General features: G+C 45.9%; 1 protein-coding gene and 1 long non-coding RNA gene across 3 annotated transcripts in view; one reads left to right on the top strand and one right to left on the bottom strand.

Annotated features, from left to right (window-relative positions):
- LOC122117787 lies at window positions 1–25,202 on the top strand. The gene is made up of 4 exons (XR_006149234.1): window positions 1–139; window positions 14,735–14,741; window positions 18,443–18,446; window positions 25,190–25,202. It is a non-coding gene; the product is annotated as an uncharacterized LOC122117787 (long non-coding RNA).
- Window positions 1–26,352, bottom strand: part of Ldlrad3 (low density lipoprotein receptor class A domain containing 3) — a 252,056-nt gene that overhangs the window by 147,190 nt on the left and 78,514 nt on the right. The window lies entirely within an intron of this gene.

The raw sequence follows: 26,352 nt of genomic DNA on the forward strand, positions 1-26,352 counted from the left end.
TTCCTTGGGGAAGGGTCTCTTCAGATTGAAGGACACCCCACACCGCCGGGGGTCTTTCATCTGGGGGCTCGTCCGGGATAGAGACCCCCACCCAGGGACCACCGACCCATTTTCGGGAGGTAAGCTGGCCAGCATCTGTGTGTCGTCTGTGTGCTGTCTGTAAGCTGTCTGAAGTCTTGTGTGGCCAATTTCTGTGCGCTTGCGAATCTGGTGAGTTCGGCCGTACTCGTCCGTATCTGGCGGGCCCGTGGAGGAGCTGACGAGCTCGTACTCCCGACCGCAACCCCCAGGAGACGTCTTGGGGGTGTCCGGAGCCTGAAACAGTGGCTCATCCGGAGCCTGAAACAGTGGCTCATCCGGAGCCTGAAACAGTGGCTCATCCGGAGCCTGAAACAGTGGCTCATCCGAGGGCCTGAAAAAGTGGCCCATCTGAAACCCGGTCCCCTCGGACGCGTGGTTCATCAGAGGAGACGAGAGATCCGGACTCTCAATAAAGTCTCCATCAGGTTGTTTTCTGTTTGAGAGCAAAGACGCGCAGCGAAGTTACGTATTGTCTGTCTTGTGTTTGTGTTCGCTAAAAGTTTTTATAAAATGGGACAAACTGTCGCGACCCCGCTTAACCTTACTTTACAGAACTGGAGAGATGTGCAAACAGCGGCTCACAATCTTTCAGTAGAAGTTAAGAAAAGAAAATGGATAACTTTCTGTTCATCAGAGTGGCCCACTTTCAACTGTGGCTGGCCACGAGAAGGAACCTTTAACCTAACCATTGCCTTACAGGTTAAGGCCAAAGTCATGGATCCGGGACCACACGGACACCCAGACCAGGTCCCCTATATTGTCACTTGGGAGGCTCTTATTTCTGATCCTCCCTCGTGGATAAAACCCTTCCTACCCGCCCCGGCGCCCCAACCCCCTACCCCCTTGACCCTTCCATCTGCACCTCAACTCCCGTCCCCGCTCCTTCCGTCCTTGACTCCCCAACCCCAACTCCCTCCTCCTCTCCTCCCCTCTCCAGCTCCCCAACCTCCCTCACATTCCTCACTTTACCCAGCCCTTGTTCCCCTAGAAAGTAAAAAACAGGTGCCTCCGGAGAAAGGCAGGCCTGCCACCCCAAAGGTTCTGCCACCAGGGGAAGAAGTTCTCCTGGATTTGTTGACGGAAGAACCGCCTCCCTATCAGGGACATGCTCAGCAGCCTCAGGAAGCAGTGGCTGCCGCCCCTCCACCGCCTGCCGACCCTGCACCATCCCCGGTGGCCGGTCGACTCCGCGGACGCCGAGAACAGGTCCCGGACTCTACCTCCACCTCTCAGGCGTTTCCTCTGCGTGCAGGGACGAACGGCCAGCTGCAATATTGGCCCTTTTCGGCCTCAGACTTGTATAATTGGAAAACTAACAACCCTCCCTTTAGCAAAGACCCCTCAAAACTAACCTCTTTAATTGAATCTATCTTAGTGACTCATCAACCCACTTGGGACGATTGCCAGCAACTATTGCAGGTACTGTTGACTACTGAGGAAAAACAGCGTGTTTTCCTCGAAGCTAGGAAGAACGTCCCCGGGGACCACGGGCGTCCCACTCAACTGCCTAATGAGATAGACGCTGCTTTTCCCTTGGAACGGCCCAATTGGGACTTCAATACGGATGCAGGTAGGAACCACCTACGCCTTTACCGCCAGTTGCTAATAGTGGGTCTCCAAGGGGCCGCCCGGCGGCCCACCAATTTGGCGCAGGTAAAGCAAGTAGTTCAGAAAGTAGAGGAGTCGCCTTCGGCTTTTCTTGAGCGTCTTAAGGAGGCATATCGCATTTACACTCCTTACGACCCTGAGGATCCAGGGCAGGCTACGAATGTTGCTATGTCTTTTATTTGGCAATCGGCTCCTGATATCAGAAAGAAGCTAGAGAGGCAGGAGGATCTTCAGACATTGTCCCTCCAGGACTTGCTTAAAGAAGCCGAACGCATTTATAATAAAAGGGAGACTCCAGAAGAAAGGGAGGAAAGGCTGAGAAAAGAAGCTGAAGAGAGAGAAAGTGCACGTGATCGTAAAAGAACAAAGGAGATGAGTAAGTTGTTGGCCACCATAGTATTAGGGACTGATAATGGGCCTGCGTTCGTCTCCCAGGTAAGTCAGTTGGTGGCCAAACTGTTGGGGATTGATTGGAAATTACACTGTGCTTACAGACCCCAGAGCTCAGGGCAGGTAGAAAGAATGAATAGAACGATTAAGGAGACTTTAACCAAATTAACACTTGCAACTGGCTCAAAGGACTGGGTGTTCCTCCTGCCCCTTGCCCTTTACCGCGCTCGCAATACCCCTGGCCCCCATGGCCTCACCCCTTTTGAAATCTTGTACGGAGCTCCCCCGCCGGCTGTCAATTTTCTTGACCCTCATATATCTGACTATGCTAATAGCCCTTCTTTACAAGCTCACTTGCAGGCACTTCAGATTGTCCAGCGTGAAGTCTGGAGGCCTCTTGCGGCAGTGTACCAGGATCAACAAAACGACCCTGTCGTGCCTCATCGTTTCCAGATAGGAGATTCTGTGTGGGTCCGACGCCATCAGACCAAAAACTTGGAACCACGGTGGAAAGGACCATACATCGTTCTCCTCACCACTCCTACAGCCGTAAAAGTGGACGGAATCGCCGCCTGGATCCACGCGTCCCACGTCAAGGCCGCCCGGACCCCGGAAGAGACCTCAACAAACCCGGACTGGAAAGTGCAGCGCACTCAAAATCCCTTAAAGATAAGACTTACGCGAAAATGATTTCCTTTGCTTCCCTTGCTTACTTGCTATTCCTATCCCTCTTGAGTGTTGCCTCTCCCAATCCCCACCAGCCCGTGCGACAGACCTGGCAGATTTTGTCTGGCACAGCGGATGTAGTCTGGCAGATCAGCTCCGACCGCCATCCGTGGGGAGCTTGGTGGCCAGATCTAACCCCAGATGTTTGCCAATTAGTAGCCGGATCGCCCCGCCCCTGGGACCTGCCCGGTTTCACCTTTGATAAACTCCCGGTAAAAGACTGCTCGGGCATACCCAATATGGGGGGCTTTAATGCAGGATGCTGTTCCCCGGACAAAAGGACAAGTTTAGCCAAGGTTGATTTTTATGTTTGCCCTCGAGAAGGTAGAGCAACATCTAACCAGTGTGGACAGGAGAGTGACTACTTTTGTGCCTCTTGGGGTTGTGAGACCACGGGTGATGCATATTGGAACCCAAGTTCCACTTGGGACCTGATTAATGTAAAAAAGGGACGGCCCTGGGGTACTTCATGCTACTTCAAAAGTACGTGCCTGCCTTTAAAAATATCCTTTACAGACAGAGGAAGAGCTTTACTTCCTGCCCTATGGATGGCAGGCAGACAGTGGGGTATTAGATGGCATACAATTGGATCTGGACCCTATGGAGTGACATTCCAAATCAGGCTACGCAGGCAAACAATAACACCCATCCTGCCAATCGGGCCCAACCCAGTTTTATCAAAACCCAGGGTCCTCACTGCTAGAAATCCTCCACAAACCCCCTTGCTCAGTGCCCCCGTTCCGCCCCCTTTTGCGACCAGTTCCCCCTACCTATCCGCCTCAATGCCGGTCCTGGCCGCATCAGAGGCAGGGGAAAGACTCATTGACCTTGTAAAGGGAGCATATACTGCTTTAAATTATTCTGATCCCAGTCGCACCGAGAGCTGTTGGCTATGTCTGGTCTCCAATCCTCCATACTATGAAGGCATTGCTGTAAAAGCCAATTTTTCCATCCACTCCAACCCCCCTTCCATCTGTAATTCACTGCCTTCCCACCAGCTGACTCTCCCAGAAGTATCTGAGAGCGGGACTTGTTTAGGTAATATCCCCCCTTCCCATCAAAGACTGTGCAATAACAATCAGGCTGTATCCCCTGGATCCCATTACTTGGTTCCCCAAACTGGGCTCTATTGGGCTTGCAATACAGGCCTAACCCCCTGTGTGTCGACAGCTATTTTTAACCAAAGTAAGGATTATTGTGTATTAGTACAGATTTGGCCTCGCATCACTTACCATCCTGACAGCGTTGTCCTCCAATACTTTGACCGACCAACTCATAGAGGCAAAAGGGAGCTCGTGTCTATTACATTGGCTGTCCTTCTAGGTATAGGAGGGATATCGGCTGGGATTGCCACAGGAACCACCGCCCTGACAAGAGTGGATTACTATTCAGACCTCCAGCAAGCCATGAATAACGACTTAAAGACTTTGGCAAACACCGTCCAAACACTAACGGACTCGGTAAACTCCTTAGCTGAAGTAGTCCTTCAAAATCGAAGGGGATTGGACTTACTGTTCTTAAAGGAAGGGGGCTTATGTGTAGCCTTAAGGGAAGAATGTTGTTTTTATGTCAATAAGACAGGAGTAATAATCAAGTCCCTAGATAAACTTAAAGAAAGACTAAACAATAGACAGCGAGAATTTGAGTCTCAACAAACTTGGTATGAAGGGTTGTGGAATAAGTCTCCGTGGTTTACTACCCTGATATCCTCATTAATGGGACCATTAATACTCCTCATGTTAATCCTTACTGTGGGCCCCTGCATCATCAATCGCCTAATACAATTTATAAAGGACCGCCTATCGGTCGTACAGGCCCTAGTATTAACCCAACAATACCACCAACTTAAATTGACGGAGGAATCTCCAGTTGAATGAAGGATTTCATTCATACAAAAAGAAAATGGGGGAATGAAAGACCCCAGACGCTCCTCCCGAAGCCCCTATTGAGCCCAGCAAAAGATTAAAGATTAAAGTTGAAATTATTATATTATACCATTGCTAACTGCTGGTTTTGCTTCTGTAAACTTGCTTGCGCTAACACTAACCCTTCCCCTCCCTGGAGATAAGTGCAGGCCGCTAACCAGGAAACGAAACCTCGAGCCTCTGAGTCACCGCCGGCGGACCCTAGCATGACCCTAGTACATGCCTTAAAACCAGGCATTCCGGTAAAATAGCCGATCACCACATTCCTTCCCGTAAAACTCAGCCTTAATGTTAGGGTGAGGCAGGATGTAGTAAATCACTTGTCAAAATCAGGGAACGAACAGTTTCGGTGCATAACGACCCGCACGGACTTGTCCGGGCAAGTACCAACACGTCAGCTACCCCCCCAACCCCACCTACCCCATCTGGCCAGCTTAATCTGACCAATCCTCACCCTGAGCGTAATTTGAAATTAACCAATCATCCCCCTGTAACCACGCATCTCGCTTCTGTAACCTCGCCTCTGCTGTCCATAAAAAGAGGGTGCTTTCAAGCACTCGGCGCGCAGGTCTCCCGATAGACTTTGTCGCCCCGGGTACCCGTGTAACCGGTTCTCAGACACTCAACCCGAACCTTGTGGATCTCGAGGTTGAGTGCACCTGGGAGCCGAGGGCTTGCCCGAATAAACCTCTTGCTGTTTGCATCCGCACAAGTGGTCTCGTTGTTCCTTGGGGAAGGGTCTCTTCAGATTGAAGGACACCCCACGCCGCCGGGGGTCTTTCATTATCACTTATTAATAGTAGTTTTTTCAGTTTCTATCCAGTAATGGCTGCTTAGTTGTACACAGGAAATGGCCACAGTGGAAAAGGACCCAAAATAGGGTGAGATCTGGGGGAAATTGGGCCTCCTGTGGCTGGAAGTGGGTCTAGCAGACAGGAAGGCGTCAGACTGTACTTATCCTGGGAGCTAGCAGACATCTTAATAAGAAAAGCAATGCGTCAGATTTGTTTTTAATGGAGAAAATTGTTATGGACTCACAAGGATATTACAAGACCATGGAAACCAAGGAAATAGCCTCCGTACTTGCCAAAAAGCCCTTAGGAAGCTGAAAAAAAGACAAATCTGTAATATTCTTTGTGCTTTTAGTGGAAAGGGCATTGTAAACTATAAGAGAACTCCAAGTGGGTACCACTGTCCTTTAAGGTGGTAATAAGGAAACCTAGCACAGGTGGCTCACATCTGTATTCCTAGCCACTCACGAGGCTGAGACCGCAGGAAAGTCTATGAAGTACAGAGGTGGTTCAAATGGTAGAGCATCAGCTTTGAAGGAAATAGCTAAAACAGCATTCAGGCCTTGAGTTCAAGTCCCAGTACCAGCACGAAGGAGAGGAGGGGCAAACCAAGTAAACTTGGGACTAGGAAACTGCTATAACCTACGGGCTTTTTAGGTTACTAATTTTGACTACTTATAATGCATATCCATCTGTGCACGGGAGTGGGTCTGTATGCTTCTATTTATCCTTCAATGAAAATTCCAGAGACTCATAGCAGGACACTAAGACATCCCCAGCTGATGTTTCTGCAGACAAATCTTGAGAGACAGACAGACAGACAGACAGACAGACACAGAGACAGAGAGACAGAGAGATAGAGAGACAGACAGAGAGAAGATCTAAAAGGATAACAACCAAGTGTGCCTCAGATAACTCAGCCCAGAGTCATTTCACTACTTGGCGGAAAATCTTCCTGACCATGGCTCTGAATCCCAGGATTAAGAACAGATGTGGGAACAGAGATGTGAACAGAACAGAGGATTTCCCACTTCACAAATGGAGCACTCCAGTAACAGTGAGGGAGAAGTGATAGCCGGGGAATCATCTAAAGGAAGGGAAGGAGTGAAGAAAGAAAGAAAAGAATCCAGAGTAGGAGAGCTTGTGGAAATAAGAGGCAGTGTTCTCAAGGGAATGAACTCAGACAGAACCTGTTCTCCATCACTTCCCATCTGACGAATGAGGCTCAACTTTGCCAAAGTGTCTCCATCCTTTCCTAGCCCTTTTAGCCTCCAGTAAAATTGAGGTCTTCACCCCCACCCCGCCCCCAGTTTTAGGGCTTGAACTCAGGGCCTGGATACTGTCCCTGAGCTCTTTTGTTCTAGGCTAGAGCTCTACCACATTGAGCCACAGATCCACTACCAGTTTCCAGTGGTGAATTGGACATAAGAGTCTCATGGGGGATTTTCCTGCTTGGGCTGGCTTTGAACCTTGACCCTCAGATCTCAGCCTCTTGAGTAGCTGGGATTACAGGGAGGGAGCCACTGGCACCAGCAGGAAGTTCATTTCTCATTAACTTTCAGGAGTCCTCTCTGAATGCTCCCAACATCACCTTGCCACTCAGACCTCACCCTTGATCATTACTGCACCATGGGAAGCAGAGAAAGGCCCGCAGTGTGGGGGAGAGGCCACTGTGATGCCTGAGGAACAAGGGATTCCATTAGAGTCCCCATCTCCAGGGACTGATGAGGTCCCCAAAACAGGAAGGAGAGCAGCTCCACCCTCTGCTCTGACACATTCTGACAGTCACGCTACAAGTTGAAAAGATCTCTTTGAGGAACACTGGGATTTACTACAAATCTTGGTCCAGGAACAGTTTTCTCTGACACATCCAAAAGTTTCTAGATGCCATTAACACCAGTCATAGAAACGGGGTAATCCTGCAACTATCAACTTCTAATTGCTATAGGCTAACCTGATAAGACGACAGGGCAATTGCCAGCTTCTAACTCATCTAAACAGAGCAGTGACTCTTGATCTGGCTGGACATTAGAACAGCCTAATAGGTTTGGAGAAAAACAAAACCCAAAACTATCCCAAATTATTAGAGCTAAAGTAGCTATACTAATATCAGATAAAACAGATGACAAAAGTCTCTCTGAGGCAAAAATGGAAAAAATAAAAAGGCAAATCTACCAGGAAAATATAATTATATATACTTGAAGTCAGAGCACCAAAATATCGATGGAGCAAAATCTTACTGAAGTGAAAGGGAAATGGACAATTAAAAGCAAACATAGAGCCTTCAACACTTTTAGTAATGAACAGAACAAGCTGACAATCAATAAGGAAATAGAAGGCAGAGACACCAGAAACAAATGAACTAACAGATTTCTCTAGAACACTCCACTCAACAAAAACAGAATCTACACTCTTCTCCAGTATATACATGAGACATTCTCTAGGTTAGACCAAATGTTAGGCCATGACGCAAACTTCAACAAATCTAAAAACAATGAAATCATAGCATGAATGTTCTCCAACCACATGGAGTGAAATTAGAAACCAGTAACAGAAGGAAATCTGTGAAATTTACAAATCTGTGGATATTAAATAACACATTCTTTAAACATTCATGGGTCAAAGAAGAAAGCACAAACAGAATTAGCAACTACCTAGAGATGAATGAAAACAAACTAACAAAAACAAAGCAGGGTTGAAAAAAGAAACTTATAGCTGCAAATGCCTATATTGAAACGGAAACTTCTCCCTCTCTTCCTCTCCCTCTCCCTTCTTCTCCCTTCCTCTCCCTTCCCTCCCCCCTTCTTTCACACACACACACACACACACACACACACACACACACACACACACACACACACACACACACAATTAGAACTAACAAACAAGAGCAACACGGTTTCAGGATACAAGATGAATATATAAAACCAATTATATTTATATACTCTAGTGACCAACAAGGCAAAATGAAGTAAGAAAAAAAAGTCCCACTTATGATACTGTCAATAAATTCAACAAATAAGAATAAATTTAACAAAAGAAGGGTAAGACTTACATGATGAAGACCATAAAAACATCATCAAAAGAAAACAAAGACCTAAACTAGACATGATGGCTTATGCATACAATCCCAGCTACTTGGGAGGCAGAGATTGAGAAGGCTGTGGTTTGGGGGAGGGGGGGAGAGGAATTGGAAAGACTTCATATAACTCAATAAAGCTGGATGTGGTGGTGTGCGCTGTCATCCCAGCTACACAGGAAGAGTAAGAAGAAAGGTGATAACCAAGGCTAGCTAGGGATAAACGTGTGACTTTATTTTAAAATAACCAAAACAGAAAGAGCTGGTGGGGTGGGGAGCGTGGGTGGCTCAAATGGTGCATTTGCCTACCATGTGCAAGGCCTTGAGTTCACATTTCAGTACTATTAAAAGGAGGAGGAGGAGGAGGAGGGGTGGGGGTGGGGAGAGAAGAAAGAAGAGGAGGAAGTGGAGGACGAAATAAAGACCAAAGAGGATAGAAGACAGAAGAAGAAATAAACACCAAAATAAGCAGAAAGATATTCTATGTTCATGGACTAAAGATTTCATATCTGTAAAGCAAGACTCTCCAAACTATAGATTCAATGCATTCCTGTCAAAACTAAGCTGACCTATTTGAAGAAACTGACAAGGGATCGGATCCTACATTCATATGGAAATGCAAGAGAGTCAGAATACACAATACTATATTTAAAAAGAAGAATAAAGCTGAAGGACTAGCACCTCTCCATTTCAGAATGCCTTACACAAAGCCAAGTAATCAAGACAGTGTGGTATTCAGAACAGGGGTATACATGTGGACATGTGGTTCAACACAATCTTTTAAAGTTAGTTGAATTTGTGACCAAGAGTACCAAGAAAATTCACTAGGGAAAAAGACAGGCTTTTCAACAAATGGCTGGAATGATGAATATGGACACATTCCACTCAACGGATGATTGGTAATGAAAAAAGAGAATGAAGGACTAATTCATGATACAACATGGATAGACCTTGAAAATATCATGTGAAGTCCAAGCGGCTAAACAGGAAAGACCACAAATTGCAACCCCACTTTATGAAATGTCCAGAAAAGGCAAGTTCATGGGCAAAGGCAGGTTAGCAGTCCCCAGAAGCTTAAGGGAGAAATGGGGGAATGGCTATAGGTAGAGATAGAACTTGTTCTTGGGAGGAAAATGATCTAAAGTAAGATAGAAGCAAAACTATGCAGCTCTCTGCCATCACCAAATGTCAGAAATGAGACAGTTGCTCTTCTATAGGAAGGCATTTCACTTGCCAAATTCCTACAGGGCTTCTCCCCACGCAACATGAAGTCATGCTGGGGGATGGGGGAAGGCCCCATGGTACTCTAGCAGAGAGAAGACCAAGAATGCTGTTAAACAGCTCAAAGAGTATAGAAAAGCCCGCTTAACTAAGTCTTGAGCATGAAGAATCCTATACTAAAGCAGGATCAATAGTCCACCCCCGCTCCCCACCAATTCTGATTTAAGGAAAAATGCAAGCAATATTAGTGATTAAGAATAAAGTGGTTGCCAAGTACCTGTGTCTCACGCCTACAATCCTAGCTATTCAATAAGCTGAGATTCAGAGGTTTTCAGTTTGAGGCTGCAAGAGGCCAGTCAGAGGCCAGCATGGGCAGAAAAGTCTGTGATATACCATCTCCAAAATAACCAGCAGAAAGTTAGGCTGGAGGCGTTGCTCAAGTGATAGATGCCAACAAGCTGAGCAAGTATGAGGCATTGAGTTCACATCCTGGTACCAGGTAAAGGGAAGGAAAAAAGAAAAATGAAGAGAGTGAGAAGGAAACAGGGAGGGGAAGAAGAGGAAACAAAAGAAATTAAAACTAAATAATAATAAACTAGGGGGAAATCAGAATGAAGTGTTAGACGTTAAGTATAATGGTTCGGGGCTATAATCCTAGCACTTGAGAGGCTGACCCTGACTAGGATACATAGCAAGATCTGGTCTCAAAAAATATAATTTTAAAAAGTGTTAGGATTCTCACTCACGCCTGAACCATGTGCTGGAGAAAGTTACTGTTTTGGGCTTTCCTCCTTCATTTGTAGGTGGGCTGGTGAAATGGCCCTTACAAAGAGACTGGGAAGATACCAGAAACCAGGAAGGCTTAACTTTTATTATTAATAAAACTCCCATGGTGACTCAGTAGCAAGAAATGGATGGCTAGATTGTCTTAAAATAGCATTATCTTATCCAGCAACAGTTAGTATATGAAGTGGGACATTTTATGAGCCAAAATGCAACACAGAGAGTTAACAGTTGATATTCCTCACTACTACATTATAATCAAGACAAAAGAGGGACTGGCCAAATACCCCGTTGCCATAGTAACAAAAGTTTGAATGGGTCTGATTCATTTTATTTCCAGTAAATGCTTTATATCTGTCAGACTGGGCTCTATGTCCAAGCCCCCTGCACGGTGGTGAAGTATTTTCTCCTTACTAAACCTAATATTATTCTGAGGCTTGAAAACCAATTTACCATAGTCAAAATTGCCACCAAAATCAGGAGGAGTTGACAGGCAGTCATTTTCTGTGGGTCTCTGTAATGGAGCTCAGTAGTTAGTAGGGTATGGGGGTGGCTCAGTAAGACAAATTAAGCCGGCTTCCAACATCTGCACTGGTACAAGATTTCCTTGTTTCTCACTGTAACTGGGAGAAGAGGAAAAGACAAGAACATGTGTGAAATGTTGATGCTCACATCTCAGCCTTTATGAGCCTTACTCATTTGCACTCCCCCATACACTAGAGCTAAGAATGATTTCTAAGCAAAGTCATGGAAGAAGTGAGAGATGACGCTCTTATACAATTATTTGTTATAAATTTGTCGTTTACTTTCACACAATGTTTAAATTGACTTAGGAAAAAGAGAAAAGAAATCCACTGAAAAATGAGGGAAATGTTGCCAGGCACCTCACTGACAAGCTCATGCCTGTCATCCTAGCTACTCAGGAGGATAAGATCTGAGGACAGAGGTTCAAATTCAGCCTGGGAAGAATAGTTAAGTCAAGGAGACTTTTATCTCCAGTTAACCACCAAAAATGCCCAAGGTGGTGTGGTGCGTCAAGTGGTAGGGGGAAAAAAAATAACTAGGAGGGGAAAACTGGCAGAGAGCAAGAGAGGAGGTGACATTATCCAAAAGAAATGTCTTCTTTATCAGACTTAGGAAACTTAACTTCTCTGTACATCACCTTTATAAAAATAATAGTAACTTTTAAGGAAAACAGTATGTTATAGAGAAAGCAGAAGCAACAAGATAGAGGACAAAAATGCATCTCTTAAAGTTATTACATGCCTCAAGCGCATGCTTTAGTCTGAGTCTCCTAGTGGCCAAAACAACAATAAAGCCTCCATGTGTAGACCTCAGACCAGCATATCTGTGTGTGTGTGGGGGGGGGGGGGGGGGAGGGAAGAGGTGGGGGTTGTTAGGAATTGAGACAGGAGCCCCACCCATTCCTACAGATTCCAAATCCACATTTTACCAAGAATCCCTCCTCCTAATGCCTTCTTGCCGAATAAAGTTCAAGCAGCTGTGGAGTGAAATGTGACAGGGCTGGGAGGGGGGGTGGGTTGGGATCTCAGAAGTAGGGGTGTGAGTCCTGGACAACTGTCAGACATTTTTAGTCAGAATCTGCCTTTGAGATGGGCATTTTTGTGAACTTTTCCAGGAGACAGCAAATAATCTCTGAAAGAAACTCTCACCAAGGATCTGATGGTTCAAGTCCCTGATGCACCCTTCAGTGCTGAGGAGCAAAGCTGGGCCTGACTTAGGATATAAAATTTGATCTCTGCCCACAAGATTCCCTAAACCCTAAGAGCACCTCCAAAGAGATCAGCTTTGTCACACACTTACCTGCAGGGGGCAGCAGAGCAAAGCGGTTCAGGGAATCACTCTAGCCAGGTCTCTGCTTCCAAACTATGGCTCTGCCTCAGCTGGTTACTGAACTTCTCAACCTGTTTAATGGGGATGCCATATACATTGCTTCACAGGGAGATGTGAGGCCCGCATTAAGACTATCCATGCAGAGCATTGGATATAGAGTACAGATGTGTATAGTGAGGTGGGATCTTAGCAATGAGAACGCAGACCGAAAAGAGCCAGAGTGCTCACTCACGGCATGAGATCTGTCTATGCACCATGCATGATGCAAGCCACACACGGGTATCATTCAGGGCTCTGACTGCTCCCCTGTCTCCCCTGTGCATAGCTGACTCTTCTAGCCCACTGGTGATCTCTGTCACTCCACTGAGACTGTGGGTTCCCCTGCAAGCCTGGAATAAAGTATGGACATGAATGCTGTCAAGTGCCCACGGTTGCTGAGCCTGGGAGCCCCTCAGTAGGCCTTTCCTCTGTCTTCAAATCCAAGCAAAACATTGAGATACAGTGATGATAAAAGTGAGTGTCTAAAGCTGAGTACCAGTGGCTCCTAACTACTCAGGAGGCTGAGATTTGAGGATCATGGTTCAAAGCCAGCCCAGGCAGGAAAATTTGTGAGACTCTTATCACCAATAAACTACTCAGAAAAATCTGGAAGTAGCACTATAGCTCAAGCAGTAGAATGCCAGCCTTGAGCACAGAAAGGCTCAGGGACAGCGCCCAGGCCCAGAATTCAAGCCCCAGGACAGGGGTGAAAAAAAAAAGTGGGGGTATCTTGGGACCCAAATGAAAAGACTAGAACCTAGAATAATATTTCCCTACGGAAGAATGATTAATCAACAAACAGGAATGGGGTTGGAGGAAGCAGAAAGGGAAAAGAGAAGGCTAAGTGAAATAATCAGGAAATGCTATAGAAAGCCTGCTCTGTGTGTGTGTGTGTGTGTGTGTGTGTGTGTGTTTGCACGTGTGCGTAATCCTCCCCTATCAGAGTCCTTGGGAAAAGAAGTCTGAGAGAACAGCAGTATGGGAGAGGGAATATAAGAGAGCAAGCAACCATTTGTCCACACAAGTCTTTGTACATAAACTTTGTTCTTTGAATCATTCAACAAATGTTGACTGAGTATCTCATTCCTCATTCCACGAGCTGATGTTGTTTGGTGTGGAAATAAGTGAGCAAAATACACTCAGGCTCTTTCTTGGTTGTCCTGCAGCTTCTAATGTTGCTTGATAGATGGTGCCCATGGCCCTTTCCTGTATCTGCTTATTTACAAGTCAAAGAGGAGGAGCATACTCGAGCAACAAAGGAGAGGGACATCTACCTAGGCAGAGAAAAGAGAAGGAAAGGTTTCTGGGACTAGAGTAAGATAGCCTTGTCCTTTTCTATTGATCCACAGACAGACCCATCCATCCATCCTTCCATCCATCCATCCATCCATCCATCCATCCATCCACCCATCTTAATCCACCAATCCATTTCAATCTAACCACAAGTTCATGCATCCATCCAGCTGATCCACTCTGATTCATCAATACCTACCTACATACATACCTACACATACATACATGCATCTGTTTTCTTTTATTGTTGTTGTTGTTGTTGAGAGTCTTCACATGTAGCCCAAGCTAGCCTTGAACCCACAATTCTCCTGAGTGCTAGGATTACAGGCACATGCCACTTCATCTGGCCCACATTCTTTTTAAGCAGCAACTTCTGTTGAGGTGTTAACAGTTCTGCACTTCCATCGACAGAGAAGTCAAAGAACTTAATGGTGTCAACCATGTAAATAACCAGTATTTCGTGGAGGGTGCCAGAGGGCAGGTTTCTACTTAGAAGAAAGACAAGCCTCACCCAACTAAAATCCTATGCTTAAGCATAAAGTTGCATGCAGGGTCAAGAACAGAAAACAGTTGCCTCCCCTGCTCAGCTGCAGCCCAGCCCCACCTACCCTAGAATTCACCGGGAGGCATGGTTTCGATTGTTTACTTTGTTCTGGCTTCACTTGAGTCCTCTGCAGTCATCCAGAGGGCAAAATAGCATGCTGCTCCTCTGCAATTTTCCTCAAGACCAGCCATAAACAGAAGACTTCAAGGAGAACTGTTGACTGGCAGGAGAGAAAGTCTGGCAGAATTAACAAGTTAAGTGATGACACAAATCTGCCTTTGTACTCCCACTGTCTAAAATGGAAAACAAAATAGTTTGGAAATGCAGAAAATAGAGGGAGAAACCTGGCCCAAGATCAACAACAAGTCGCAAGCGCGCGCAGGGAATGCGTGGTTCCTAGATGTGTTGTTTTCAAAGTCCTTCGCCCTTGCCAAAGTTGGGTTCGCATCAGAGCGTGACTACACAAGCCACTGCTCAGTTTCCTCCAGATCCAGCGCTCCCCCCACCTGACAGGGCACCTCAGTGAGCAGCGGTGAACCCCACACAAACCCCATCCACCACTCTGTCTGGGCAGACTTAACTGCTAGTGGCAGGGACTCCCTCTAAAGTGGGATCCCCAGTTTCTCTGGGGGCTTGGCCATGCTTCCAGTTCCCTCCAAGAATTGAAAAGGCTTGGGCTCTAAACTGTTTCCACCACGCCCATGGACTTGGTCAAAGGAACCCGAAGGGAGGGATTTTAATGGCATCACCTGGAAACCTTGAACAACCAGGGCAGGCCTGGCCTGGCCCCATGACTCAGGGGAGGAGGATTCTGAGCAGATGTTCAACATTCCCTCTGATTGTCAGAAAGTAGTCTAACAGCTTCTGCTGTCACCAGCAACGGATATAGCCATGCACACAAGAGCGTGGAACACTGACTCACATGGCTTCCTCAGGCAGGGAGAGGAAGAGCAGACACACACACACACACACACACACACACACAGAGCAACCAGTGAACCACACACACACACACACACACAGAGCAACCAATGAACCCAGGATCTTTTCTTGTAACAGGTAACTTGATATTACATGCTACCTGCCCCCTGCACCCGAGAGCAAGGGATGGGATGGGTATAAGGAATGTTTTTGAGCACTCCTGCATTCCCAGGGAGGGGTGGAAAGGAGCTCTCTTCTGGAAAAGGACAATCATGGAATCCCATATCAGGGAGAGATCAAAGACAAAGAACAAATGGCTATTTGGGGAGGGAAATCAGGGCAAACTCATCCTTCGGTTTGTTTTACCAATGAACTCCTAGTGAAAACGTAACTAGATGCAAAGCCTAGTAGATTTTTAAAAAAAAGATAAGACTTGTAGCATCTATGCTTTCAGCATAGAAAAGGGTCCCAAGCCTAGAGTTCCCCACTGCTTTTGGTGTTCCCTTCTCTCTCCAAGAAACACAGGTAGAAAAACATTGACAGGGGATGAAAAGTAAGGCTCCCCCCACATCCCCCACCCTGCTCCCCTCCCCCCCCCCAGGAGGGCTGGATCCTTCTAAATCCTCACAGATATTCCAAACCATTCACTCATTCACTTCTGATCTGGGATGATTTTCTCTTCACACTTTTAATTGTTCTTTATCATCCAAAGACAACCAACTGCTTGCACTTAAAGGTGATGATGTTATTATCAACTATTATGGATAATTCTTAAGAGCAAAGTAAAGGTCAAGAATTGTCCTAAATACATAATCAGCCTACGTGTATTTAAACTGCATGAGGGAGATGCTATTTTATTGTCTCACTACCCCCTTCCCACCCCTTCACAGATGAGAAACCTGAGCAAAGAGATTAAAGAGTATTGCCTGGTATGCAATGAAGTCAGGACAAATCAAGGCGAGCTTGAGCTAGGCTGTGTGTTATAAAGCTTTCTCCACACCAACTCTCATACAAAAAAAAAAAAAGAAGACGAAGAAGTTCAGCAGGTTACCCATTATTCCACCTCCTGGAGATACCCACTGCCAACAAGGATATAATCTTGTTGCCATTACTTGTTGAGATTCCCAAAGGCTAGGCACTTCTTGCTGAGAATTTCATTTCTAGCTCAGATAAAATCATCTTCTCTCCTCAACATTGCAATGTGAATGTCTGTGATTCAGCCGATGTCTTTAGGAAAAAATATACAGGGAATGAACCTTACAAGCAAAACAAAACACTAACCTGCATCTGGTCACCATCATGTTACTTGGCACTCTGTTCAGAAGGGTTTCTTTTGAGGTCAACACTCTCACTAAGACACCTAGACCTAAGAGAAGGGAGCACCTGATGGGCTGCCCTACACATAGATGGATGCTGATGACACAAGATCTTGTCCTGATCATTAAGACTCTCGGCCTACTCAAGACTCTTAGACTCTGGAGGCAGCAGGTCCCAGGCTCCTCTGGGCTACTGGTTATGGTATGAATTCCTGGGATCCTATTTTGAGGATTCAGTTCCAGCTTTGAGACAAAGCCATATTAACAGAGGAAGGAGACAGGTGATTTTCCAAACACACTTCTAGGAAATACTGGCTGGAAGACCCAAGACCTGCACTCCATTGTTACACTGAAAGCAAACTTTCTTTTCTTCTTTCTTTCCTTCTTTCTTTCTTTCTTTTTCTTCCTTCCGTCCTTCCTTTTCTTCCTTCCTTGCCTCCCTCCCTTCTCCCCCTCCTTCCTTCCTCCTCCTTTTCCCTCTCTCTCCCTTCCTACCAAACATGTTGCACAGCTTTATGCTGAACCACCTACAATACTCTTTCACTCTCAGAAAATTGATTAGCCATAGTATTCTGGTTAGTGTGGTCACTGTCAGGTGACAGCAGGCAAGTATTTGAGGCTGTCTGACCATGACTTTGGTTGAAGAGAATCTGAAGTGAGAGGTAACGATGGACATTTCAGCTAGGCTCTAGGCTCCCGTGCACCAAATACTTCTTGCGGCAGGCATTGTTCTAAGAGTGAGTCATGTAATCTTCGTGGACTGGTGACACCACAATGATTCCAATCCTATTTTACAAATGTGGTGATGGCGATAAGTTTTGGGAACTTGCTCAGTCTCACACAGCCAAGAGGTTGGTTCAAGTAAGTTGATTCATTCACCCACCTCTGGAGCTAGGCATACGGCTACTTTTTCTCGGGGCTTATGAGGTCCTGGGACCTCATAAGTGACCTACCATATACTCCTGTAAGCACTCCTTGCAAATCTCCTCTCTTCCCACCTGCCCCAGGAATTTCTCAGAGAAGGGCTATGCCCCGTCTTCCTCTTCACCCTCAAGACTATAACAGGCCTTTCCCCCTCCATCACCTTGTACCCTGCAGTGCCCTGAGTGTTTCCATCTCCTCAGACTCATTCACTGAAGCCCTGGTTCCAAAGTGGGTCCTGTGGAAGGTGAATATCTCATGAGTGAGAAGCTGTCACAATGGGACTGGTGTCCTGCTTCAGAGAGAAGAGGGAGCTCCCCCTCCCCCCAGCCCCATGAGAGAACGCAGTGAAAAGCTGGCTGTGTTTCCCTGGGGAGGGGCACTTCCCACCACCTGGCCATCCAGGGCACCTGAACTAGGACTTCCACCTCCTGGGTTTCTGCTGTTTAAGTCACCCAGTCTATGGTGATTTGCTACAGCAGCTTCAGTGGGCTAAGGCACACTATTGGCTAAAAGCACACTTATCCTTGCTTTTCCCGTCTCAGCGGAAACAGTGACAATCCAGGAACAATCCTGAATACCCCAAGTAAGTTCAGGTATTCCTCTTTGGAGATCCCACAGCATATAGTTAGACCCCTTCCTCGGCATGGGTCACCCCACACCGCAGACTCCCCCTCACCTGACTTAGCACCTTGCCCAGCATTCTCCTTTAGTGCCTGTTTTGTTTTGTTTTGTTTTTGTCAGTTGTAGGGCCTGGGCACTCAGCTCTTCAGCTCAAGGCTAGTGCTCTACCACTTGAGCCACAGTGCTATTTCCAGTTTTCTGAGTGGTTTATTGGAGATAAGAGTCTGTAGACTTCCCTGCCCAAGCTGGCTTTAAGCCACAATCCTCAGATCTCAGCCTCCTGAGTAGCTAGGATTACAGGCGTGAGCCGGCACCCAGCATCTGAGAGTAGTTTTAAGTGAATAAAGTAGTACATGAGCACAGCTGGAAAGAAAAAAAAAAAGCTCCACTCAGAAATCAGCATCATTGTCTGACCATCCCGGCTCCTGCCACCGGGACTCACCACCACATTCAGACCAACACTGTTCTTTCTTCGGGCTGCTCTCAATTGGTGACAGTGCATGGTGGTGGCGCTGAGACATGCCCATCCCTGTGGAACCTGCACCTCCTCCAATGGGGATCCAGGTCTTCCCACAGGCCTGAAAGAACCATTCCTGAACTCACAATGTTGTCCATGGTCCTCCTGGGCCTTCTCTTCTTCCCCTTCCTCCACCTCTTGCTCCTCTCCCTCTGCTCCTTTCTCTTCCCCTCCTCCTCCCTCCATAAATACCAGACACCACAATCTAATGGCTCTCCCTGCTCACTCCTGTTGCTGCCTCGGGACATCTGTTGGACATCTAATATCATCTTAGCATCTGCAGTGAGTCTGTGTGGTACCTGCTGCTCAATGACCCCTCTCCAACATTGGGACAGACAAACATGTTCGTTCTCCCTCAAATCTTATTAGAAGCAACATCCTGGCTGCTGTGGACTGAACTATCAGTGTCATCCCAAACTCAGAGGTTGAAACTGAGCCCCAAGGGAACGCAGTAGAAGATTTTGCAAACTGACTTGCTTAGGAAGGTGACACTGCTGCCTGAAGGGGATTAATACCCTTGGTAAGAGAGCATGAGGGTTGGGAGCCAGTGGCTGATACCTGAAATGTTAGCTACTCAGGAGATGAGATCTGAGAATCATGGTTCAAAGCTAGCCTGGGAAAGAAAGTCCAAGAGACTCTTATCTCCAATTAACCACCAAAGAAGCCCAAAGTGGAGATGTACCTCAAGTAGTAGGGCACCAGACTTGGGTGAAAGAGCTAAGGGACAGCACCCAGGCCCTGAGTTCAAGTTCTAATAAACACATACACACAGACACACACACACAATGGTGACAGGCATGCACACGCTCAGGCACAGCCACCAGCAGGACCTTGTCACGGGGGTCCCCTCTCACAGGCCACAATGTTGAAAATGGCCAAGTCAGAGAAACAAGATCCTAGAGATATCCTCACCATGGTCATTCACTCCTTCAACACTGCCTGATCCATCCCGGAAGCTCCCTCTTTCAGCTCTGCAGACCAGGACAGCAAAGGTATCACCTCTTCCCTCCAAGAAAACAAGCTCCCTCAGGAGGCCAGTGAACATCCTGGGCTTTAGTGCTAGATCCCAAAAGAACAGGCAAAACAAACTGCCCTTCCACCCACCGAGAAACAGGAAGAGTCAGCATGGCCTTCAGATATTGCATATTTCAACTGCTTGGAGAATCTGGGACACTGTCTGCCTCCCCACCCTCAGCCTCCCAAAATAAAGGACACAGCGCTAGAAATAAGCAACCTAGGTCCATGCACATGCTGCCTCTCCAAGGCAGTCGGACTCCATTTCTAATTTGGAATTAAAGTTGAAGTTCTACTGTGCTGGATACCATATGTCACCTGTTCTAGTCCCTTCTTTTCCAACCACTGATTCTCAAAAATGTGATACCCTTTTATATCAAGAACCCTGCCCTCTAACATTGTATGGGACTATGCCATGAACCAAAAATATCATCTACTGAGGAGTATCAGCTCTGAGGATCCCAGTTTGAAACCAGCCTGTGCAGACAAATCTGAGAGATTCATATGGCCAATTCATCAGCAAAAAGCTGTAAGTAGAGGTGTGGCCCGAGATACAGCACTAGCATTTAGGAAAAAAAAAAAAAGTTCAGCAAGAAAAGAAGAAAAGAAGGAAGGAAGGAAGGAAGGGTGAGGAAGGGAGGGAAGGGGAAGAGGAAAAGTAAGTACAGAAGGAGGGAAAGAGTGAGGAAGAAAGAAAGGAAGGGAAGAAAGAGGAAGGAAGGAAGGAAGGAAGGAAGGAAGGAAGGAAGGAAGGAAGGAAGGAAGGAAGGAAGGAAGGAAGGAAGGAAGGAAGGAAGGAAGGAAGGAAGGAAGGGAGGGAGGGAGGGAGGGAGGGAGGGAGGGAGGAAGGGAGGGAGGGAGAGAGGGAGGGAGGGAGGGAGAGAGGAAAATTCCCCCAAATCCTTTCTGAAAAGGGGGTATACAGTCACCTTTTGATCTCAAGATGCTTGACCTTGGTGGGAACCTATGGTTCATAGCTGTAATCCTAACTACTCAGGAGGCTGAGGTCTAAGGATTGCAGTTCAAGCCAGCCACCAGGCAGAAAAGTCCCTAAGACTCTTATCTCCAATTAACCAGCATAAAGCCAGATCTAGAGCTGTGACTTACGTGGTAGAGCATCAGCCCTGAGTGAAAAAGGTAAGGGACAGCTCCAAGAGTTCAAATCCCAATACTGGCAGACATGCACGGTGCACACATACATACACAGATGCTTGACCTCCATTCTTTCCCACTCAAAACCCTCACAGAAAATTCATCTTCTGGACTAACCAGCACAAGACTTTCTGGTCACATGACTATACTGCAAGAATGCACCACATCTTTTTTAGAAAAAAAATATTACTTTCTCATCTGTTTCTGTATTTTTTTAAAAGCCATTAAGCAATTGCACACAGATTGTGTCACAGCCCAAAGAGCAAGTCGGCATTTGAAAATAAAAATGAAAAAGACTGCACAGTCCCAGCCTAAGTTGGATCAGCAAGATTTGTCAGCATGTGCCAGGAAAAAGAATTTTTTTTGATGTTCTGTGATTTTGCAGCCATTTAAATTTTATTAGCAATTATTGAGCCTGTTACTACTGAGTACATCTTGCGGTTACAGCCAAGTCTCGGCAAAGAGAGAGTGTCACAATGTCAGGGGTACAGACAGACCCAGCATACTTCTAGAAACACAAACCACCTTCTCACTAAGATTAGTTTCATTAAGATTCTCCCCTTGCAGAGGACGGGTAGCTCAGGCCTATAATCCTAGCTACCCAGGAAGCTGAGATCTGGAGGTCTTGGTTCAAAGACAACCAAGCAGGAAAGTCTCTGCAACTCTGATCTCCAATTAGCCACCAAGCTGCAGTGGAGGTGTGGCTCAAGTGGCAGAGCGCTAGCCTTGAGCAAAAGCCCTCTGGGACAGCACCTGAGTTCTAACCCTAGGATCAGCACCATCATCACCACCAACAACAAAAACAGATTCTTCCTTATAGATTCTACTTTTCCTCGTGTTATCTAAGCTGTGGAAGGAAGATAGACAGTTATTTTTCAGAAATTTAGGGTTACAGCATATTGGTCCACAGCATCCCCCCTTCCCTGAGTCATCTTCAGGAGACAGAACTCTGGTGCCTGTGGGAAGCCTGCTTCTGCAGGTGCATTCTAGTCAGCTTTCAGTGAGGAACTGCACCCCAACTGAAGTGCTTTCCAGCTCTCAGTGACCCCCACCACTGCTCCTCCTTTGGAGCTGGTTCTGATGACCTTAGCCTCTGGCTAGGGAAGGAGCTAGAAGTCTAGAGAAAGTGGATTAAAGTGGAGCTAAAGCTCCCTGTTGATGCCATGCTAGCCCTACTCAGATGTGACAGAAGACTTGCACAGCATCTACCAGTATCCACCAAGCCCCTTCCAGTCCCCTCTGTCCCCTCCTAGGGAGTAACAGCTGCCATTTGGGGTCTGCTGCTATTGTCATGAAACTACCAATTTAAATGCTAGTACTGTCACCAGCTAAGAACTTAGTGGCATGGAGTCATGGTCCTTTAAATCAACTCCTGCACAAAGATCAGCTTCATTCTCTCACGCCATCCTCCTTGCATCTTCCAACCAGCTCTGTTGTCATCAGTGTTACGTTACCTCTTCCATTAACCAACTAGTCAGTTGGGGTGCGGTTCCTCACTGAGGGCTGACTAGTATGCACCTGCAGAAGCAGGCTTCCCATAGGCACCAGAGTTCTGTCTCCTGAAGATGACTCAGAGAAGGAGGGATGCTGTGGACCAATATGCTGTAACCCTAAATTTCTGAAAAATAACTGTCTACCTTCCTTCCACAGCTTAGATAACACGAGGAAAAATAGAATCTATAAGGAATCGACCAGCCTACCTTTGCTTGCCTGAAGGAGCCCAAGGGAGCCTAGATCAAAACTCTGACATTCTTGGCAGACTCTCCCTTGCACTCCTAGGGAAGGGGGAAGTATATTTCACCAAGTAACAGCTGCGTACCAGACCCCAACATCTTCTAGTATATTCTCATAACTGTTCTTCTTTCTCACACGACCCCTATTTCATAGATGAAGAAATGGAGGCTCAAAAAACAAAGAAATGAACTGAGGAGGCAGTGGCTGTACTGGAATCAACTCCAGAAATACAAATGTACAGCCAATGTTCATTGAGGGTTTACTAGGTGCTGGCTGCGGCTTGAAGGGTTCACGAGGTTTGGCTCACATAGTCTTCCCCCCAAAGTCCCTGGGAGTTATGAAGACTCTGAGATGACCTGCTTCCCGGAAGATAAGAGGAAGGACTGATGCAGGCAGAATGACTGACTCTGTCATGCACCCTGTCTCCTTCCTTGCCAGCACCAGCACTCTAAGGCAAACATGAACACATGGTGCTTTGAACTCTCTGGAAGTGCCCAGCACCCTTGGTTGAAATATCATATGCTAACAATCAGAGAAAATTATTGTATTTCACTGAATCCAAGATGTCACCAATGGCAAAGCATGTCACCACTTTATGTACAACTAAGAACAAAAAGCTCTGCCAATGAAACTGGGACACAGTGTTTTCTTACCCATGGAAAAGAATGGGGAGGATGTGTGTCTTAGAATTAAGGACACACTGCAGGCTTAGCCTGAACACGGTGGTGAAATGCATAACAGATGCACGGTGGACAGGCTCTCTGCAAGAACAGCAAGGATTTTTTTAGCATCCAATACGACGTTTACAGAAAACTCAAGGACTCCAGTTTTTAGGTGCAAGCTTCTAGTTAATAAATGTTGGCATTCAGTGTCCTGGTGCAAAGCAAACCTACCAGACTACAGCCCAAACTGGCCAAGGTCCTTGGAGCTATGCTAAGTTCCAGTAAGACAGAAAGCCAGCTATACTGTGTTTTGTCAACAGCATTCTGCTCACCTCATGGCTGGAAAGGGCATAGAACTTTCCAGCTTCACTGGAAAAGTTCACTAAGTAGTGTTCTGAGTATCTTTCTTCCACAGAAAGCGCCAATCACAGCATTAGGTGATAAAAGTAGGAGTGATATGACAAGCATTAAATATATTATATTTACTTTCTCAAGTAAGTCACTGTTCTTAATGTTTTAAACCACTCACATTCTATGGACATACTTGGTCCTGCTCCCTAACCACCAAACTATAAAGGAGGGCCAGAACAAATAGCAGTGAAGTATCCTAAGTGGAAGAGTCCACTAGGGAGCCAAGTGCATGCCAAGGCGTCATCCTGGGTTAGCTAGGGGCAAGTGGAGGCTTTACCTTCTCAGCACCTACTCAATATAAGAGGTCTAGTAGGGCCTTGAGAGCTTCAAGTGCAAATTTTGGAAAAGTCAAGATGGAGATAGTCAAGATGGTATCATGCCGGATTACAGGCAGCCCTCATCCAAAGATCACTGTCTTCATACGAAGAAAAATATTTGACTGGGCATGAGTGGTGGTACACACTTGCAATCCCAGCTATTCGGGAGACAGAGATAAGAAGATCATAAGTTTAAGACCAGCCTGGAAAAAAACTGGAAAAACTGTCAAGACCCTATGTCAAAAACAAAATAGAAAACAAAAGGGCTAAGAGGATAGCTCACCTAGCAGAATATTGCTTGGCATGATCAAGACCCTGGGTTCAATTTCCAGTACCACAATTAAAAAAGAGAGAGAGAAAATTCAGACAGAGAAATAACAGAGTCAGGGAAAATGCCATAGGAGGATCAAGGCACAGATTGGGGTAATGTGTCTACAAGCCAGAAAACACAAGTACTTCCAGAAACCACCTGAAGCCAGAAAGAGGCAAGGATGGCTCCTCCCTAGATACTCAGGACAGCCACCAGGCCCCATTTGATTGGGGGCTTCAAACCTTCACAACTGTCAAAGAGTCCATTTTATGCCATGTGGCTTGTAGTATTTTTGTCTTTGTTGCCCTGAGAAACTGATATAGTCAGAGAGTTTAGGAGCACTTAGCCTTTCTCTACCTACTGAAAATTTACTGCTTCTTTTTTTTTTTTTTAATTTAACAAAGGCCTCTTAGAAAAGGTTGCATGAGGCCAGATTCATATAAACAAGCACAGCTTGATAACTTGAAACTATCCATATGCAGATATCCTGGCAGGTAGCTACCTGGGAATTTACAATTTTGACATCAGAGCTGAGAGTCTTTCTCTACAGATAATGAGGCATGAGGGAAAGAGGTGAGCCAGACAAAAAAAGTGCTTCTAAAATTCTAAATAGAAATTTGTTATACCTTAATTCTGGAGGACAAGCCAGACACAGGTATCTCATGCCTACTGTAATCCAGGCTGAGACCTGAAGATTGTGGCTAAAAGCCAGCCTGGACAGAAATGTCCATCTCCAAGTAACTACCAAGCCAGAAGTGGAATTGTAGCTAGCTCAAAGGTAGAGCCACCAGCCTTGAGTGAAAAACCTATGGAATAGCATAAGCCCTGAGTTCAAGCCCTAGTATTGCCACAAAATAGATTAATTAATGATAACAACAATGACTCCAAAGAACAGACTCCAAAATCAAGATATCTCCTTGTCTCCTCTGAGATTTCTAAGGGAGGAGGGTATATAGGTCTTCTGTGTTTTCATATCTTCTTCTATCTACACATGTAGACTTCTAAAATTCTTCTTAGAAGGATTTCGGCCAGGCTGGGATAAGGGCTATCCTATGACCTCTGTTTAACTGCTAGTCTAAGGACCATTCCATGACCTCTGTTTAACTGATTACTTATTAATCAGTTGACAAGTAATTAACTTGAGGCACTGCAGGTTAAGACTTCAACTCTGGAATATGGACTGGGCACAATTCAGCCTAAAACAATGATGGTTGGTTCTCTTTTGACACAGTTGAAGATAGAAAGACCAGACCCCTCTGTAGCTTCACCACAAATCATTGACAGGTTTGCCTGTCACCACTCTGATCTTCAAGAAAAGCCAGTGTTGCTTAGGAAAAGAAGAAGCGTGCTGCACCTGGCCCTCAGAAGCTTCTGATTTCCAGAATTGTTGGTGAAATAACTGAACCCATTCCCACGGCTCCCCACCTCTGCTTGCTGAGAAACACCATATAAAAGAAAATGTTACATGGAGCACCACCTAGAGGCAGAAAATGCGGCCGCCAAAAAAAGAAAGGAAGAGTATTTGCTCCACTTTTACAACTTCCAGATGATCATTATTCCAGACTTGTCTTTACGGTTCTATCTCATGGATATCTGCCATTACATCTGCACAATTAGAAGGTACACTTAAGTAGCAGTTGGGAGCACTAAAAGCAAATAAAATTCAAATCCCATTTCTGTAACTACTTTTCTGGATTTGGAGAGTCATTAAGATGTTATCATTTGATAAGGTCTTCAGATTTATTTCCTGCCACCAAATACACACCCACACATATACACATGACCACACGTACCACAAAACCTAAAAACTATAAAATCTGAGACTTTGAAAGTCTGCACGTGCCTGGCTAAAGTCATCAATCAATATAATTTTCCAAATGCAAAAATCAACCACCCTGTGAATGGAATCCCAAGCACTGGAGAATTTTCTCAACTTTGTTAGGACATGGACAGCTGGCAGTCAAAGTCCAATCTTGGACTGTTGCTTTATTACACTGAGTGGCAGTAATTAAATTATACTTTCTTTGAGGAAAACAGACTCAGAAGACTAAAAACCATTTTAAAAGTCCCTTAGCCAGAAGCCAATGGCTTATTCTTGTAATCCTGCTATACAGGAGAC

The sequence above is a fragment of the Dipodomys spectabilis genome, unplaced genomic scaffold (assembly GCF_019054845.1).
Source record: "Dipodomys spectabilis isolate Male_0828 unplaced genomic scaffold, ASM1905484v1 ptg000145l, whole genome shotgun sequence".
In the NCBI taxonomy this organism is placed as follows: Eukaryota; Metazoa; Chordata; class Mammalia; order Rodentia; family Heteromyidae; genus Dipodomys; species Dipodomys spectabilis.